Source organism: Octodon degus, unplaced genomic scaffold (assembly GCF_000260255.1).
Source record: "Octodon degus isolate 3935 unplaced genomic scaffold, OctDeg1.0 scaffold00013, whole genome shotgun sequence".
In the NCBI taxonomy this organism is placed as follows: Eukaryota; Metazoa; Chordata; class Mammalia; order Rodentia; family Octodontidae; genus Octodon; species Octodon degus.
This window is the reverse complement of record NW_004524589.1, coordinates 12,524,668-12,530,513: the sequence shown is the minus strand read 5'-3', so window position 1 is coordinate 12,530,513 and position 5,846 is coordinate 12,524,668. Positions and strand designations below refer to the sequence as shown.

Below are 5,846 nucleotides of genomic sequence, written 5' to 3'. Positions count from 1 at the left end.
ATAGATATATTGATAGACAACACTTCAGCACAAGCGATGTAAAGTTCTCAATATCTTTTTGAGAAGGTAAAGAAGTCCTGCGACCACAATGTGAGACCTGATATTTAGATATTTTTAGCCACAAAATCTAATTAGAAGAACCATGAGCATGAGATAAACTCATTGACACCGATTACTCAGACATATCACCCTTCCAGGCATTTTGATGCAGAATTCTCTTTGCCATCTTTGCACATCAGCTATGCCCTCAGATGCTTTTCTTCCACTCTTAGAAGAGCAGGAGAAGTTTTCACTCTGGTATTTGCTTCCCAAGGTCCCGTCATCACCCTGAACGTCAATTTAATTGCAAATGTTAAGTTCTATGCTGTTATTTCATCAGTCTTGTGATCGTGAGTGTAATGTATGCTGATAGAATCATTTTTTTTTCTTAACTCAAATTTCTACCCTACAAGCACAGGTAAATTTGTATCCTTTAGAATTATAAGAACACTTTATGGTAAAAACAACAACAACAAAAAGTGAGAAAGGCAGCCAGGAACTCTGCTGTATTGGGTTAAGGAATTTGTACTAACTGGAATCAAAAAGGTAAGATTTTAAGCAGAAAAATCATATATTAATTTGCTGGAGTTTTTTTGGTGGTGGTGGTGTGTTTTGTTTTTTTTTGTTTTTGTTTTTTGTTTTTTTTTTTCTCCAATTTACTTAGACTGCAATATGGGTCATGTGTAGTTGAGAAAAATTAGGAAAGCAGAGAAGCTAGTAAGAGGTTATTGCTGTAATTCACAAAACAGGAAATAGTATTTTGATTTAGGGGTTAACCACATTGATGGTGAAATGAAAATGGATTAACTACTTTGGAGGCTTCACTAAAATCTGTAGAGAGCTTGCAGTTTTCAGGATAAGCAAAAAGAGAAAAATAGACTTAGTTTTTAAGAATAAGGAGGGCACTGGATGGTATTATGTCCAAAGTGAGTGTGATTATTAGCACTATTGAGGGAAAGTGAAAGTTTTTTAGGCAGACTATGACTCAGATTCTCATTAAATATTTAGTAATAACAGAATAAATACGTGGTTATGAGTTACTGTTTTATTGTTTCATTAGTAAGCTTACTAAAATCATACATTTACACTAACCTGGATAATTTAGTGACATGATTAGCAAAACTCTATTACATCTGCTATTTCCTGTATGCAGCCTTCTTACAGCTTTATTCAGTATACTAACATATTTCCTGTCTACCTGTCTCTTTAAGGCCACTTGTTTGCAGCAAGGATTCATTAAAGAAATCTACAATGGACATCTGCTCTACATAACACATCTCTCATTAGGTTGCAGAAGCATGTCAGTGTCTTAATGTTGGAGCATAGTTAATTCATATTTTAATAATTTTTTTAAAAAATTATTTATTTATTTATTTATTTATTTATTTATTTATTTGGTATGGGGTCTTTCTACGCAGCTCAGACTCATAGCGATCCTCCTGTATCAGCCTCCCCATTGCTGGAATTTCAGGTGTGCTCAACCACATGTGGTTTTGTCAGCAGGAACAATGTGTCCTGGATTCCAGGCCAGCAAGGACTGAGGTAAAGGGATTTAACCTGGGTCCTTGCACTTGACAGGCAGGCATTTAGACTGCCAAGGTATCTCCCCAGTCCTAGTTAACTAACATTTATTGCTGAAAACATGTGTATTACTTTCTTTTTTTTTTCTTTTCAAAGTTTTATTGATAAACATATAGCAATGAGACAGTTTCAAATCAAATTGAAAGTACAGTTTCAACAAATAATACACTGCATATATTCTTCTTAGTGGTTAATTGCTGTACAAGATGCAGACTTGTGATCCTACTTACAAACACCATTAGAACACATCATTCTATTCATTAAGAGAATGCAACTATATATCTATCCCAACCACTTTGAATACACAGATACAAAATGGACATTCATAGTAATACCCCAATTTTTTTTAAGTTCCGTTGTTGAATATTATAGGTGTGTAAACTCAGCAAAATATTCTAAAAGAGTACAGAAGCCCATAATAGCATTGGGTCTTCTGTTTAATTGGCAATGTCAGAAATTATTGACGTGAGTCCCCCACAGCTCAACATAACAACATGGCTTTACTTCCTATATTTCATCTTCATACATTTCTACTGGATGGTTAAGACCAAGGTAAAGCAGAACCTATGCAACAAGAGTTGTAGCTTTTTGGTTTGAGAAGGTCAGTGAAATGCCCTCAGGATTTATCCTGAGATCGTGTACCTCAGATTGTAGAACCTTGGTCAGTACTTTCTAACAAATCAGTTAGAAAAAGAAATACAGTAAGTATAAAGAAACTTACCATTTTCTTCATTATTTCACAATTATGCAAACAAACTTTGATTCATAGTGGTTCAATTTGGGATCTTTTCATTTTATGATAATGTAATGTCAAAATTAATTCAGTAGAAATCCTTAATTTCGGAGTGTGTGGGAGAGCTTCCTGCTACCTTGTGCCGGGGTTCCAGCCCAGGTGCAGCATGAGTGAGACACTCTTCCACCCCCTTGGGATGCCCCCACCACTCCACAGTGCCTCCTCTACCCTGCCCACTGAGTAGGAATTTCTGCCATGTTCCAGGAACCCCCAGACCTAGTCCTAGCCCAGGCCTGGTGAGTGTGTGGGAGAGCTGCCTCTCCCCCCTACTCCACCTTGTCCCCTCCAGATTCACTTCAGGCCTGGAATACAGGCCTGGGGTGAAACCCTTCAGCTGCAATCCCTGCAGAAAGTATAGAGGACAGAAACACCTAGCTATTCCAGGAGCAGAACATCTTGGCAGAGGGGCACAACAGATTCATCCCCAAGAGCAACAACAGGAAGGAACTTAGCATAGCAGCCAAACCCAAGCTAGGCACAGCTGGATAAATCCAAACTTTGTAGATCTACGCTGAACTTCAGTAGGTGTTCAGCATTATAACTGCACCAAAGATCTACAACAAAGATCAGAAGACAGTGCTACACAAAATGACAATGAGAAGGAGAAAAATGCAATCTCAGAACCTAAACCCACCCATAACAAGTGCAGAGGACACTAACACAGAACAAATTGGGAATCACACAGCTGAAAGCAATGAATCAAAGGCTTCTGAAATAAAGAAACAGCTGCAGAAAGGTATAGAGGACCTCAGGTTGGAAATGAAAAAACAAATCCCTGAATTAATAATATTTGCAATAAAGAATCAAATGCAGAAACATATGGAGGAAACCCAATGGCCACCCAGAACAAGGGCAGAGGAAACTAGCTCAGCTCAAATGTATGAATTAATAACAAAATAAGAAACAGCAGAAAGTCATAAAGGGTCTCAGAGCAGAATTCTTTTCTACTAGCTCAGCTCAAATGTATGAATTAATAGCGTCGATAGTAAATAAACAACAGCAGAAAGTTATAGAAGAGCTCACTCTTCACCCACTGCCTTCCTCACTGCATGCACTCCTGCCACCACCCCGCAGAAATGCTCTGGCTCCCCGCGGTACTTCACCAAGTCAGGCCAGTGTCCTGGGCCCTGGCCCTGCAGCTCACTTGGGCTTATGCCAAAGACGTGAAATTCAGTGCGGACACCCGCGCCCTCATGCTTCAGGGTGTAGACCTCCTGGTCGATGCTGTCGCCCTTACAATGGGGCCAAAGGGAAGAACAGTGATTATTGAACAGAGTTGGGGAAGTCCCAAGGTAACTAAAGATGGTGTGACTGTTGCAAAGTCAATTGATTTAAAGGATAAATACAAGAATATTGGAGCTAAACTTGTTCAAGATGTTGCCAACAATACAAATGAAGAGGCTGGTGATGGCACCACCACAGCGACAGTCCTAGCACTCTCTATTGCCAAGGAAGGCTTTGAGAAGATCAGCAAAGGCACGAACCCTGTGGAAGTCAGGAGAGGGGTGATGTTAGCTGTTGATGCTGTGATTGCTGAACTTAGGAAACATTCCAAACCCGTGACAACCTCTGAAGAAATTGCTCAGGTTGCTACAATTTCTGCAAAAGGAGACAAAGAAATTGGCAATATCATATCTGATGCCATGAAGAAGGTGGGCCGGAAGGGCGTCATCACAGTGAAGGATGGAAAAACCCTGAATGATGAATTGGAAATTATTGAAGGCATGAAGTTTGATCAAGGATATATTTCTTCATACTTTATTAACAAATCAATAGGCCAGAAATGTGAATTTCAGGATGCCTATGTTCTACTGAGTGAGAAGAAAATCTCTAGCGTCCAGTCCATTGTACCTGCTCTTGAAATTGCCAATGCTCACCTGAAGCCCTTGGTCATAATTGCTGAGGACATTGATGGAGACGCTCTCAGTACCCTGGTTTTGAACAGGCTAAAGGTTGGCCTTCAGGTTGTTGCTGTCAAAGCTCCAGGGTTTGGTGACAACAGAAAGAACCAGCTGAAATACATGGCTATTCCAATTGGTGGTGCGGTGTTTGGAGAAGAGGGTGTGACGCTAAATCTTGAAGATGTCCAGTCTCACAACTTAGGGAAAGTTGGAGAGGTTATCGTAACTAAAGATGATGCCATGCTTTTGAAAGGCAAAGGTGACAAAACACAAATTGAAAAACGTATTCAAGAAATCACTGAGCAGTTAGAAATCACAACCAGTAAATATGAGAAAGAGAAACTGAATGAGCGGCTGATGAAGCTTTCAGATGGAGTGGCCATGCTGAAGGTTGGTGGGACAAGTGATGTCGAGGTGAACGAGAAGAAAGACAGGGTCACAGATGCCCTCAGTGCCACGAGGGCCGCTGTGGAGGAAGGCATTTGGCTGGGTGGTGGGTGTGCCCTGCTCCATTGCATTTCTGCCCTGGAAACCTTATCTCCTGCTAATGAAGATCAAAAAATTGGCATAGAAATTATTAAGAGAACACTGAAAATCCCTGCAATGACCATTGTGAAGAACGCCCATGTAGAAGGATCTTTGCTAGTTGAGAAAATCCTGCAGAGCTCCTCTGAAGTTGGTTATGACGCTATGCTTGGAGATTTTGTGAATATGGTAGAGAAAGGGATCATTGACCCAACAAAGGTCGTAAGAACTGCTATGCTGGATGCCACAGGTGTGGCCTCTCTGTTAACAATGGCAGAAGTTGTGGTCACAGAAATCCGTAAGGAGGAGAAGGACCCTGCCATGGGTGCCATGGGTGGGATGGGGGGCGGGATGGGCAGCAGGATGTTCTAGCCTAGAAATGGCTTGGTCCTCGCTCATGAACTGTGACAGGAAGCACCCTGCAGGGTCCTCCCAGTAACTGGAGATTCACATGAAGGAAAGGAAGAGCAGGCTGGCTGGTGCAAGGAAACCACATGCCCACCATTGCTGGTTTCAGTTACAATATATATAATGGTTTACCACTGTCATTGTCGATGCCTACAGATAATTTATTTTGTATTGTTGAATACAAAAGCATTTGTACATTCCTGAAACGGGGTGCCAAAGCCACGTATGAGTGTATTGCTTTGAATTAAAAATCACGCAGGCATTTCTACTACTATTGTGTTACAGTCAGAATTCTAGTGCTTGCCATCACAGAAGTCACAAGCAAACTTTCTGTGAAGTGAAACAATAATGGTGTACAAAATAAAGATCAATGTGGGCCTTTCAGTCCTCTCCTGCGTGAGAGCAGACTGGGGGCCCTGAGCTCAGTAATAAATGGCTTTCCAAATTCCAATCTGGCTGATCTCATTCCTATTCTGAGTGACCCATAACATTTGCGGGCTCGTCTGGGATTCCCTTTACCGGGGATCCATCTGAGGAACCAGTGCTTTCTGAAACCACCTCCCGAGGGGAGACTTTCTGGCCCCAGGGTGGTCTCCGAA

The 5,846-nt window shown here is 41.2% G+C and overlaps 1 pseudogene; it reads left to right on the top strand.

Annotated features, from left to right (window-relative positions):
• The first annotated feature begins 3,489 nt into the window (after positions 1–3,489).
• LOC101574312 lies at positions 3,490–5,420 on the top strand (annotated as a pseudogene).
• The last annotated feature ends 426 nt before the right edge of the window (positions 5,421–5,846 follow it).